This window comes from Taudactylus pleione, unplaced genomic scaffold, assembly GCF_031769625.1.
Source record: "Taudactylus pleione unplaced genomic scaffold, aTauple2 ptg000791l, whole genome shotgun sequence".
Taxonomy (NCBI): Eukaryota; Metazoa; Chordata; class Amphibia; order Anura; family Myobatrachidae; genus Taudactylus; species Taudactylus pleione.
This window is the reverse complement of record NW_028285193.1, coordinates 1485001-1498701: the sequence shown is the minus strand read 5'-3', so window position 1 is coordinate 1498701 and position 13701 is coordinate 1485001.

Below are 13701 nucleotides of genomic sequence, written 5' to 3'. Positions count from 1 at the left end.
CCCTGCATCGGAAAAATGACAGGCGTCTAGATTTATAAAGCAGTCAGGAAGCCGGCTTCCCGATTGCATCCCATACTCACCTGATTTTGCCTTTAGTCAAGTTGCAAGTTGAAAATTATGCCTAAACTCTCCTGAGATTGGCATCTCGACCAAACTCTATTCTTAGTAAATTTACCCCCTGGTGTCTATCTGACATTATCTACCTTTTTACTGTAGATCTATCAATCCACTCCCGCTTTACTCACCTGTTAGTACTGTACTTTTTCAATCTACCAAAACAAACTACTTTACACTCACTGAGCTTGACCTTGTAGGTTAATTTGGTCCTCTGTTTCCCTGATGTTCTTCTTTTGATTGTAAGCTCTTGATATCAGTTACCTTCTCATTTTTGTGTCCTTCTTATAATAAACTAAATGTACAGTGTTCTTGGAGATGTCTAGAATTGCTCAGTAATGATTAATAGGACATTGCACAGTGTACGCTGTCAGGTCATGCTACCAGTCAGCCTTGTATACTGCACATACGTGATCTGCGGATGGAACAGTGTTGAGCCGGCCACCTGCTACATTTTTATTCACTCTATTTTATGATATAGATAAAATTGGCCCAAAATCCCCATGTATGTTAGCCAGGTAGAATGAAGATGATAATGATTCAGGTCAATGATAGAGCCCATGTGATAGATACGGTATTTCTCGCTATTTAGTGCTACTAGTTGCTAGATACGGGGGATGGGGACATACATTTTATTTCACTTTACTTAGAACTTTTTTTCACACTTAAAGACAAATCAATCACTTCTGCGTGAGTGTTGTACAGCGCCAAACAAACTCACCAAGCCCACGGATCTACAGGTGCAAAACAGCATTGGACCTACCGATACAGAGAACATATAATAGTATATGCTTTATATATCCACACACAAGTTTACAGCATCGTGTTTCTAAGAATTTGAACATTTTCTGCTTCCTGGGTGGGTGTCAGTGAGATTTCTTGGAAGATTGTGGTAAACAGCACAGAGAAAAAAAACAGCATTTGTTGTTTTCAGAAAGCGATCCAACCACTGACAAACTTTCTTCTACTCAATCCTCTACTAATCGTTGGGCTGTAACTTTTTAGGACTCATTTTCTTGCAGTGAAGTCATTTACTACTATCTTTTTTTAAAGGGCCATTAATGGGCATTATGAGGCTAAATGTATTAGCTTGCGATCTTCAGCCGCTGAGAGGAGTTATGAGAGTCTCCCTGTATGTTAAAAGTGTCAATCATTTTAAAGGCTAAACCAGGCTGGTTTAACCTTTAGAATGATTGCCACTTTAAAAAATACAGGGAGACTCACAAGCTATTACATATAGGGCTCTATTTATTAACATGATTTTTACTAAAATAAAGTGAAAAAGGGTATTTTCACACTCTTTTCACATTATTTTAGTTTCACCTGTAGTTATTACAGGGCAATTGGAGTAGAATTAGTAAAATTCTACTCCAACCCCTAAGTATCACTTATTTTTAGTAAAGCAGATCGCATTTCCCATAATTGTAATGGGAAATGTGATCCCACCAGAGTTACAAAGGGCTCTATTTACTACAATCCGCATATTGAATGCGGATTGTAGTGTGATATTACCGAGTAAATTCGCATTGCGAATTCAGGCAATATCACAGGGATTTACTATAAATCCCTTGCAGGGACAGAGCTTGCGATAAAGCTCTGTCCCTGCGGATCCCATCCGCACTCTAGTCGCGGTATTTTCGGAAAAAATACCGCGACTAAGAGCCCGCGCATGCGCTGACCGGCCACCGCTACTACCCCCCACGACGCTAAGCCCCGCCCCCGGCACTAAGCCCCGCCCCCCGCTATCGCGGACCCCCGCGACCCCCCCCCTCCCTTCATTACACTTACCTGCACCTCCTGGCCTCCGGTGATCTTCTCCGGGCTTCCCGATCAGGTGATCTCCCATACTGCACTGGGGCCCGATCACCTGATGACCGGGCCCCAGTGTACTATCGGAGACCAGCTGACCGGAGAGGAGCCATCACCGGAGGCCCGATCACCGGTCCCTGGATTCAGGTAAGTAAAAAAAAAAATGTTTAATTTTTTTTTTCTTTTTTTTACAGCAATCAGCTTGCGGTCTGCTTAGACCACATAGCTGATTACTGGTACCGGCTCCCGCCTCTGCTCTCCCCGTTAGAGCAGAGTGGGAGCCCGGTAACCGGGGGAGACCCTGGATAATGCCAACTCCAGGTGGCGTTATTATCACAGGGCTTCCCCCTGTATTTTTTTACAATTTATTTTTAGTAACTATGGTCGGATCACATTTCCCATTACAATTATGGGAAATGCGATCTGCTTTACTAAAAATAAGTGATACTTAGGGCTTGGAGTAGAATTTTACTAATTCTGCTCCAATTGCCCTGTAATAACTACAGGTGAAACTAAAATAATGTGAAAAGGGTGTGAAAACACCCTTTTTCACTTTATTTTAGTAAAAATAATGTTAATAAATAGAGCCCTAAAAATAAATTGTAAAAAAATACCGGGGGAAGCCCTGTGATAATAACGCCACCAGGAGGTGGCGTTATCCAGGGTCTCCCCCGGTTACCGGCCTCCCACTCTGCTCTAACGGGGAGAGCAGAGTCGGGAGCCGGTACCAGTAATCAGCTATGTGGTCTAAACAGACCGCAAGCTGATTGCTGTAAAAAAAATAAAAAAAAAATGGAAACATTTTTTTTTTACTTACCTGAATCCAGGGACCGGTGATCGGGCCTCCGGTGATGGCTCCTCTCCGGTCAGCTGGTCTCCCACAGTGCACTGCTGCCCGGTCATCAGGTGATCGGGTCCCAGTGCAGTATGGGAGATCACCTGACTAGGAAGCCTGGAGAAGATCACCGGAGGCCAGGAGGATGCAGGTAAGTGTAATGAAGGGAGGGGGGGGTCGCGGGGGGTCCGCGATTGCGGGGGCGGGGCTTAGCGTTGTGGGGGGTAGCAGCGACGGTGGGTCGGCGCATGCGCGGGCTCTTAGTCGCGGTATTTTTTCCGAAAATACCGCGACTAGAGTGCGGATGGGATCCGCAGGGACAGAGCTTTATCGCAAGCTCTGTCCCTGCAAGGGATTTATAGTAGGGGTGTGCACCGGCCACTTTTCGTGTTTTGTGTTTTGGTTTTGGATCTGGATCTTTCTTCGTGTTTTGGATCTGGATTGGTTTTGCCAAAACCACCCTTCCGTGTTTTGGGTTCTGGGTTTTGTGTTTTGGATCTGTATTTTTTTGAAAAAAAGCATAAAAACAGCTAAAATCACAGAATTTGTAGGTTTTTCTGCTCCTATGCTATTATTAACCTCAATAACCTTAATTTCCACTCATTTCCAGTCTATTCTGAACACCTCACACCTCACAATAGTGTTTTTATGTCCAAAAGGTTGCACCGAGGTAGCTGGATGACTATGCTAAGCGACACGAGTGGGCGGCACAAACACGTGACCCATCTAGGAGTGACACTGCAGTGGCAGGCAGGATGGCAGTTAGAAAAACTAGGCCCCAAACTGTACATAATGCAAAGAAAAAAAGAGGTGCAAGATGGAATTGTCCTTGGGCCCTCCCACCCACCCTTATGTTGTATAAACAGGACATGCACACTTTAACAAATCAATCATTTCAGCGCCAGGGTCTGCCACACAACTGTGGCTGAAATGATTGGTTCGTTTGGGCCCCCACAAAACAAGCTGGCAATTAATGTGTCCCTGCACAAACTGGCTCTACGGAGGCAAGATGTCATCCTCATCCTCCTCATCCACCGATTCCTCACCCTCTTCAGTGTGTACATCCTCATCCTCACAAAGTATTAACTCGTCCCCACTTGAATCCACCACCACAGGTCCCTCTGTACCTTCTGGAGGCTGGTCTCCCTGGAAGAGCTGATAATTCATTTTGATGAACATCATCTTCTCCACATTCTGTGGAAGCAACCTCCTACGCCTTTCGCTGACAAGGTTCCCGGCTGCACTAAACACTCTTTCGGAGTACACACTGGAGGGGGGGCAACTCAGGTAAAATAGAGCCAGTTTGTACAGGGGCCTCCAAATTGCCTCTTTTTCCTGCCAGTACAGGTATGGACTGTCTGACATGCCTACTTGGATGCTGTCACCGATGTAATCCTCCACCATTCTGTCAATGGTGACAGTATCATATGCAGTGACAGTAGACATGTCAGAAATTGTTGCCAGGTCCTTCAGTCCGGACCAGATGTCCAAACTTGGTCCTGCCTGCCCTGCATCACCGCCAGCGGGTTGCTTAGGATACCTAAGTTTTTTCCTGGCAGCCCCAGTTGCGGGAGAAAATGAAGAAGGAGCCGTTGACGTGTCACGTTCCGCTTCAGCTGACAGTGTGTTCACCAGCAGGTCTTTGCACCTCTGCAGGCTTGTGTCGGCCGGAAAGAGAGACACCACATAGGCTTTAAACCTAGGATCGAGCACGGTGGCCAAAATGTAGTGGTCTGATTTCAACAGATTGACCACCCTGGAATCCTGGCAAAGCGAATGAAGGGCTTCATCCACAAGTCCCACATGCCGAGCGGAATCGCTCCGTCTTAGCTCCTCCTTCACTTTCTCCAGCTGCTTCTGCAAAAGCCTGATGAGGGGAATGACCTGACTCAAGCTGGCAGTGTCTGAACTGACTTCACGTGTGGCAAGTTCGAAGGGCTGAAGAACCTTGCACAACACGGAAATCATTCTCCACTGCGCTTGAGTCAGGTGCATACCCCCTCCTTTGCCTATGTCATAGGTGGATGTATAGGCTTGTATGGCCTTTTGCTGCTCCTCCATCCTCTGAAGCATATAGAGGGTTGAGTTCCACCGCGTCACAACCTCTTGCTTCAGGTGATGGCGGGGCAGGTTCAAGAGTGTTTGCTGGCGCTCCAGTCTTCGGCACGCAGTCGCTGAATGGCGAAAGTGGCCAGAAATTTTTCGGGCCACCCAAAGCGTCTCCTGCACGCCCCTGTCGCTTTTCAGAAAATTCTGCACCACCAAGTTTATTGTGTGAGCAAAACATGGGACGTGCTGGAATTTGCCCAGATGTAATGCCCGCACAATATTGGTGGCGTTGTCAGATATCACAAATCCCCAGGAGAGTCTAAGTGGGGTAAGCCACTGGGCGATGATTTCCCTCAGTTTCTCTAAGAGGTTGTCGGCGGTGTGCCTCTTACTGAAACCGGTGATACACAGCGTAGCCTGCCTTGTAACGAGCTGGCGTTTCTGAGATGCTGCTACTGGTGACGCTGCTGCTGTTGCTGCGTAAGGTGATACATCTACCCAGTGGGCTGTCACAGTCATATAGTCCTTAGTCTGCCCTGTTCCACTTGTCCACATGTCCGTGGTTAAGTGGACATTGTGTACAACGGCATTTTTCAGGACACTGAGGACACTTTTTCTGACGTTTCTGTACAGTCTCGGTATCGCCTGCCTAGTGAAGTGGAATCTAGACGGGATTTGGAACCGGGGACACACTACCTCCATCAATTGTCTAAATCCCACTGCACTAATGGCGGATACCGGACGCACGTCTAACACCAACATAGCAGTCAAGGCCTCAGTTATACGTTTTGCTTCAGGATGACTGCTGTCGTACTTCATCCTCCTCGCTAAGGACTGTTGGAGGGTCAATTGTTTAGTAAAAGTAGTGGTGTTCCTACTTCCTCTCTGGGATGATGAACGACTCCCAGCAGCAGCAGCAACAGCAGCAGCGGCAGCAGTAGGCGTAGCAATGCAGGATCCTCCGGAGGAATCCCGGATAGGAGAGTCAGTCATGCCAGTGATATGGCCTGCAGGACTACTTCCGATCCTGACTAAGGAGGAAATTGACGAGGAGGGAGTTGACGGTGTGGTTTGCAGGCGCTTGGATACAACAGGACAACGGGATTTAGGTGTCCCTGGACTGCTTACGGTCTGAGCCAAAGTTTCTGAACTTGACAGTAACTTTTTATGAACGCGCTGCAGGTGCCGTATAAGGGAGGATGTTCCTAGGTGGTTGACGTCCCTACCCCTACTTATTTCACCTTTACATATGGTACATATGGCAAGACAGTTGTTGTCCGGATTTGGATAGAAATATTGCCAGACCAAAGAGGTGGAATGTTTGGTCTTCTGCCCAGGCATGACCGTGATGGGCTTTTTCATCCCACGGACAACAACTGTCTCCCCCGGAGCCTGATTTAAACAAACCACATCACCATCAGAATCCTCCTCGCCAACTTCCTCCTCAGCGCCAGCTACACCAGTATCCTCATCCTGTTGTACTTCAACAGTGACATCTTCAATTTGCATATCAGCAAGTGGACTGTGGGTGCTCCTTTCAGCACTTGCAGGGGGCGTGCAAATGGTGGAAAGAGCCACCTCTTCCCGTCCAGTGCTGGGAAGGTCAGGCATCGCAACCACCACCACACTTGGACTCTCTTTGGGGATTTGTGATATCTTCTTAGAAAGCACAGTTCTTCGCTGTGCTTTTGCCAGCTTAACTCTTTTGATTTTTTTAGTGGGAGGAGGGCTTCCATCGTCATGTGAAGCTGAACCACTAGTCATGAACATACTAGGGATCGACCTTAGCCGTTCTTTGCCACTCCGTGTCGTAAATGGCATATTGGCAAGTTTACGTTTCTCTTCAGCTGATTTAAATGTCTTTTTCAAGGTCATTTTCCTGAACTTTGCCATTTGGGATTGTATGTGCCCTCTACTATGACATTGGGCATCGGCCTTGGCAGACGACGTTGATGGCATGTTATCGTCTATGTCATGACTAGTGGCAGCAGCTTCAGCACTAGGAGGAAGTGGTTCTTGATCTTTCTCTATTTTATTTTTATCGGAGAAAGTTTGGTCCTCCATTTATGTTATATCGATTTGATATATACGTGCGGCTAAACACAGAAAATAAATTTTTTTTTGGTTCGGACTGGAGTGTACTTTGTGGGTTACAGCACCCTTTAACGGTCAAGCCAGCCGGCCCTTTACTTATGACACAGGCGCACTCTTGGCACTACTTTGTTGATGCACGTGCGGCTACTGCGCACACAATTCACAAACACAGAAAATATTTTTTTTTTGGTTTGGCTTTGGACTGGAGTGTACTTTCGGGGGTTACAGCACCCTTTAACGGTCAAGCCAGCCGGCCCTTTACTTATGACACAGGCGCACTCTTGGCACTACTTTGTTGATGCACGTGCGGCTACTGCGCACACAATTCACAAACACAGAAAATAATTTTTTTTTAGGTTTGGACTGGAGTGTACTTTCGGGGGTTACAGCACCCTTAACGGTCAAGCCAGCCGGCCCTTTACTTATGACACAGGCGCACGCTTGGCACTACTTTGTTGATGCACGTGCGGCTACTGCGCACACAATTCACAAACACAGAAAATAATTTTTTTTTGGTTTGGACTGGAGTGTACTTTGGGGGTTACAGCACCCTTTAACGGTCAAGCCAGCCGGCCCTTTACTTATGACACAGGCGCACGCTTGGCACTACTTTGTTGATGCACGTGCGGCTACTGCGCACACAATTCACAAACACAGAAAATAATTTTTTTTTTGGTTTGGACTGGAGTGTACTTTCGGGGGTTACAGCACCCTTAACGGTCAAGCCAGCCGGCCCTTTACTTATGACACAGGCGCACGCTTGGCACTACTTTGTTGATGCACGTGCGGCTACTGCGCACACAATTCACAAACACAGAAAATAATTTTTTTTTTGGTTTGGACTGGAGTGTACTTTCGGGGGTTACAGCACCCTTAACGGTCAAGCCAGCCGGCCCTTTACTTATGACACAGGCGCACGCTTGGCACTACTTTGTTGATGCACGTGCGGCTACTGCGCACACAATTCACAAACACAGAAAATAATTTTTTTTTTGGTTTGGACTGGAGTGTACTTTCGGGGGTTACAGCACCCTTAACGGTCAAGCCAGCCGGCCCTTTACTTATGACACAGGCGCACTCTTGGCACTACTTTGTTGATGCACGTGCGGCTACTGCGCACACAATTCACAAACACAGAAAATAATTTTTTTTTGGTTAGGACTGGAGTGTACTTTCGGGGGTTACAGCACCCTTTAACGGTCAAGCCAGCCGGCCCTTTACTTATGACACAGGCGCACGCTTGGCACTACTTTGTTGATGCACGTGCGGCTACTGCGCACACAATTCACAAACACAGAAAATAATTTTTTTTTTGGTTTGGACTGGAGTGTACTTTCGGGGGTTACAGCACCCTTAACGGTCAAGCCAGCCGGCCCTTTACTTATGACACAGGCGCACTCTTGGCACTACTTTGTTGATGCACGTGCGGCTACTGCGCACACAATTCACAAACACAGAAAATAATTTTTTTTTGGTTAGGACTGGAGTGTACTTTCGGGGGTTACAGCACCCTTTAACGGTCAAGCCAGCCGGCCCTTTACTTATGACACAGGCGCACGCTTGGCACTACTTTGTTGATGCACGTGCGGCTACTGCGCACACAATTCACAAACACAGAAAATAATTTTTTTTTTGGTTTGGACTGGAGTGTACTTTCGGGGGTTACAGCACCCTTAACGGTCAAGCCAGCCGGCCCTTTACTTATGACACAGGCGCACGCTTGGCACTACTTTGTTGATGCACGTGCGGCTACTGCGCACACAATTCACAAACACAGAAAATAATTTTTTTTTTGGTTTGGACTGGAGTGTACTTTCGGGGGTTACAGCACCCTTAACGGTCAAGCCAGCCGGCCCTTTACTTATGACACAGGCGCACGCTTGGCACTACTTTGTTGATGCACGTGCGGCTACTGCGCACACAATTCACAAACACAGAAAATAATTTTTTTTTGGTTTGGACTGGAGTGTACTTTCGGGGGTTACAGCACCCTTAACGGTCAAGCCAGCCGGCCCTTTACTTATGACACAGGCGCACGCTTGGCACTACTTTGTTGATGCACGTGCGGCTACTGCGCACACAATTCACAAACACAGAAAATATATTATTTTTTTAGCACTTGGGGGGAGCACCCCTGATGGACAGAGCACCCCCTGGACAACACTACAGCACTCCTTTAGGACTGGGACACTGCACAGGACTTTGGAGTGGACACAGCCCCTATGGAGAACTGACTGCACAACACAGTCCAGCCAGCCCCTATGGACTTTGAAGTAGTGGACACAGCCCCTATTAACAACAGCAGCACAGCACAACACAGCCAGCCCCTATGGACTTTGAAGTAGTGGACAACAGCAGCACTACACTACACTACACTACACAGCCCTAACTCCCACCCTCCCTCTTCACTGTCCACAGCCGAGTGAGAAAATGGCGCCGACGTGTGTACCTTATATAGGATCCAAAACCCGCGAGACTCGGAAGGCGGGAAGATGACGTTTTGCCTCGATTTCAGATCCGAGTCAGGCGGGAAAAGTCGAGCCTGACTCGGATCGGACTCGGATCGGGGGGGCTCGGGGGGGTTCGGATTTCAGAAATCCGAACCCGCTCACCCCTAATTTATAGTAAATCCCTGTGATATTGCCTGAATTCGCAATGCGATTTCACTCGGTAATATCACACTACAATCCGCATTCAATATGCGGATTGTAGTAAAGCCTTATAAGTGCAGCAGTATAGCGATATATCTCATACAGGAGTTTGCGGGTGTTCCTGTGCGGATCTGTATAAAGACAGGGCCGCACTATCTTCAAACGTTGGACACACCAGAATGTATTACAGTTAAATGCATCCATGGTCTTTCCACTGTTTCTTCAATGCAGGGACTACAGACGGACCCTGTAGCTATTTATTACTGTTCCATGTTAAGGTTCATTCATACTTAATTGATCTACAAATGTGTCCTGTTATCACCATATGGCACAAGGCACTTGGAGTAACTTAGATGCTCCACCATGGGTACTTTTTTGTACTTTTATTCTGCATTAGGCATCTTATTCGCATCGTAGCCGCATACAAAGTCGCTTTTACAGTAGTGTAGTAGGCACCTAGGAGCAGTGTTTTTGCTGCAAAGGAATTGGTAAAAACTTTCCGATGCGTCTCAGGATGCAGGGTATCACTCACTCGTATCATTCCTCACAGGGGTTTGTTAAGAGAGGAGGGGGCCCGTGTTCACTCCCTGTCCGGGGGCACCTCCTCCCTCTACAGCAGCCGCGGCGTACTGACAGTCTCAGTAGACTCTGGGCACTAGTCTGTGCCCGAAATCTTTGAGTATGCTCAGGTCACCGGGAAGCCATTTTCCCGGGCGATTTCCCTACTGCCAGTGGTGTAAGTTCAACCCAGATGCACAGAGGCAAGTTGTAATTTGATGCCCCCCCCCTCGTAAGACAGAGAGATGTGGGTGAGGGGGTTGCCGGACATGTCACACTGACAAAAGAACACCAATGAGTAGGGACGGGCAATAGATAGACGGAGGCAGCAGCTGATGGTCTGACATGAAGCTCTCCACTAGTGTATGGTGGCTTCTCAGGTGCCAGGAAGAGGTGCCATGTTTTGGGTGGCCATGACGGTGCACTCTGGGTACATAGTTACAGACTTAAGTGGGGTGAATATATTGTGGTCAATGGAGGAGATGCCCCTCCAGTGCTGGAGCCTGGCGGCAGGCGCCTCCATTGTCTCCCGTAGTTCTGCCCCTGCCTACTGCGCATGGGCAGAACGCCGGGAAAATGGCCGCAGCGGCCATTTTCCAGGCTTTTTGTATAGCGACTCTCCAGCTGACGTGGAACATCGGAGAGGTAAGTATTAAAAAGTATGGATGCAAGGTATGCGGTGTGGGCCTCCCCCCACCCCCCCGCTCACACTACACCCATTATAGATACGCCCCTGGTTCCTCAGTCTTTTCCTTGTTTGCCCAGGTTGGCGTCTGAGTTGCACACAGCAGCTGCGGTAATGTCTGCTCTGGTGTCCAGGATAAACGTCCATCTCCTGCATCTGCGATGCGAATAAGATGCATATTTTGTGCAAAAGTATGTAGTGGGATCCATGGCGCAGATTAGCTGCAAAGTCCGTGGTGCGCCTAACGGGGCTATTTGGCGTAATTTCAGGATTAGTGTATACTGACACATCTGTATTGATGCTGCATAGCACACTGCAGGCTAATGATGATTGTCGGGGACCGTCATGGCCACTCATCCACCTTCGAACCACCGCCACCTATGTACACCACTGATGATTCCCCATCGATGACAAAGTTATGCACTGTCCTATCCTCATCAGACTGTCCATGCTTGCTAACCAGCAATGGCTGACGGCCAACCCCAGCAATAATCTATGCTAGAAAACATCTCTAAAAATCACGCAGGCATAGGGACCATTGATCCCAGCGACTGCAAAAATCTGCTGTTTAGTGTAACTCACAGGTGAGCCCCTGACATAAGACTACAGCAGAAACACTACAATATATTCCAGACCACTATATTTATTTAGGTCCGTTGTAGGTCACAACAAATCACTGGAGCCTCTCTAACTAAAGTGATGATTGACGGTTCAAAGCAAGAATTCTAAGAAAACGTTATGACGATAAGGAATAGTAACTAGCGGGGTCTTAAAGGTAGCAATCAAGCTGCGGATCGTCTTTGAACGGCTAATAACTGTCTAAATGAAACAAGCCTCTTCTACGCATTGCTAATTCCCTCCGCTGGTCTTTATCTGCGCTCTATGAATTTATCTTGTGGGGTTTCATTTTTGCCCAACCTCGGAGTCCTAGTCAGTGGAACTCTACAAATGTAGGCTAATTACAGATGCAAATACGTTTGTCTCCTAGGGATTGACCCAGTTACACTGTGCTACCTGTTTAATGATTCTCTGTCTACAAATTGACTGACAGGAAGGAATCCGCATTAGTAATTCCCTTAAATTGGTCTCCTGCCATTTGTGTGGGGTTCGCAATTTGGTGAGAGAATGCAATCATTGTCCCGTCTATTATCTTATGAAAGCCAGTTGTAAGATGTTTTGACTGTAATGGAGTTTGGGAGGCTTCCGTTTTGTATAGATACATAGATTTACACTACACCGCCTGTTACAGCTGGGAAAGCCACTTTTACATTTCGTTTAGTGAGGACCTCAAGGTTGAACATAAATGTTCCTGGACAGGTTAATTTTTTCCACCAGAGAAACAGCTAGAACAGTATTTCAACAAACACATTTACTAAAACTCCTAAAAAAGAAAAATGAAGGTTTTGTCCCTAGCAACCAATAAGATTGAAGCTATCATTTTCTAAAAAGTACTAGATGAGAGCTAAAATCTAATTGGTTCCTACGGCCAGCACTTTCACTTTTGTTTTGTTTTTAGAGGATTTAGTAAATCTACACCATTATACGTCATCAAAATAATAATTTTGCCATTAAACACTTTAATTCAATATACCGGCAACATTTTGTATGTGCTGAAAATTAAGAAAGTTCTCTGATTCATCCCTTGTACCTATGGTAGTTACGCCCATGTCTATGACTAATATTGACACAGGCCCTAATTCAGAGCCAGACGCTCTGACAGGGACGGTCTTTTTTTTTTTTATGGAGCGGCCTCCTGGCCGCTCGCATTGCTGTGGGTTTCCACCCACAGCTAATGCGAGCGGCCAGGATGATGGTCGTGATGGTCAAGACCATCACGACCATCGGGCTTGCGACGAGACCCTTGTGGTAGGGTCTCGTGGCCGCAAGCCCTAGAGAACTTTAGGCTCAAACACACTTGTGATGTCAGTGGGGCCGCCCCCAGATGGTAGGTGTTCTCATGGGAACGCCTCCGTCTGGCCATCCACCCCCACGGCCCGCCCACCAAAGGGGGCGTGCTGTCACTCAACATCGACAGCACGCCCCCATTGGTGCGAGACCCGGAGCGACGGATTGCCCGTCGCTATCCGGGTCTCGCGCATGTGCACGACGGAGCCGGCTCCGTCGTACGCATGCGCTCTGGGCCACCATCGACCCAGTTGCGAGCGCTCAGTGCTTGCGACCGGGTCTGAATCAGGCCCACTGTTCACCCAGGATAAGTTTGAGGTGGTGGGTAACGTTGGAGGTCTCCGGGAGTGGCAGCTGGTCAGCAGTCACAGGTCGCAACCAATCCAAGATTTGGGCTTGAAATAGCGACCGGCTTTTTTGTATACCCCATTTAAAAAAGGAACACGGCTGAAGATATATTTGTATACTGATTTGCATTAATGGAGACTCTACAGAACACTTTCTTATGAAAAATAATATTTTCTGTGGATCCCAAAGGACTTGTCAACCATTGTACCAATTGTACCATCAGACCTCGACCAGATTTTTCCTCCCAAGGGCAGTCTTGTAAACAAGAGTCATTTCTGTGTATATTTGCTTTGTAAGACACATTAGAAACTAATGTTGCCGTCGTGTCAGCCGATGCCGGTGAAGACAAATATAGATACTGAACAAAATTTTAACAGAAAGCACAGTCACGATTCATGTACATACTGTAATTCAGTAATATCTGCTCAAAATACAATTATAAATTTTGCAGCAGATTCAGGGGCGTATCTATAATGGGTGCAGGGCGTACAGGGAACACGGGCACCCGGGTCCACGGGGGGCCCGCACCGCACACCCTGCACCCATATTATGTAATTTTACCTCTCTGAGGTCCCGCGTCGGCTCTCCCAGCGCTGCTCAAATGCCGGAAAATGGCAGCCGCGGCCATTATTTCGGTGTTTTGCGCATGCGCT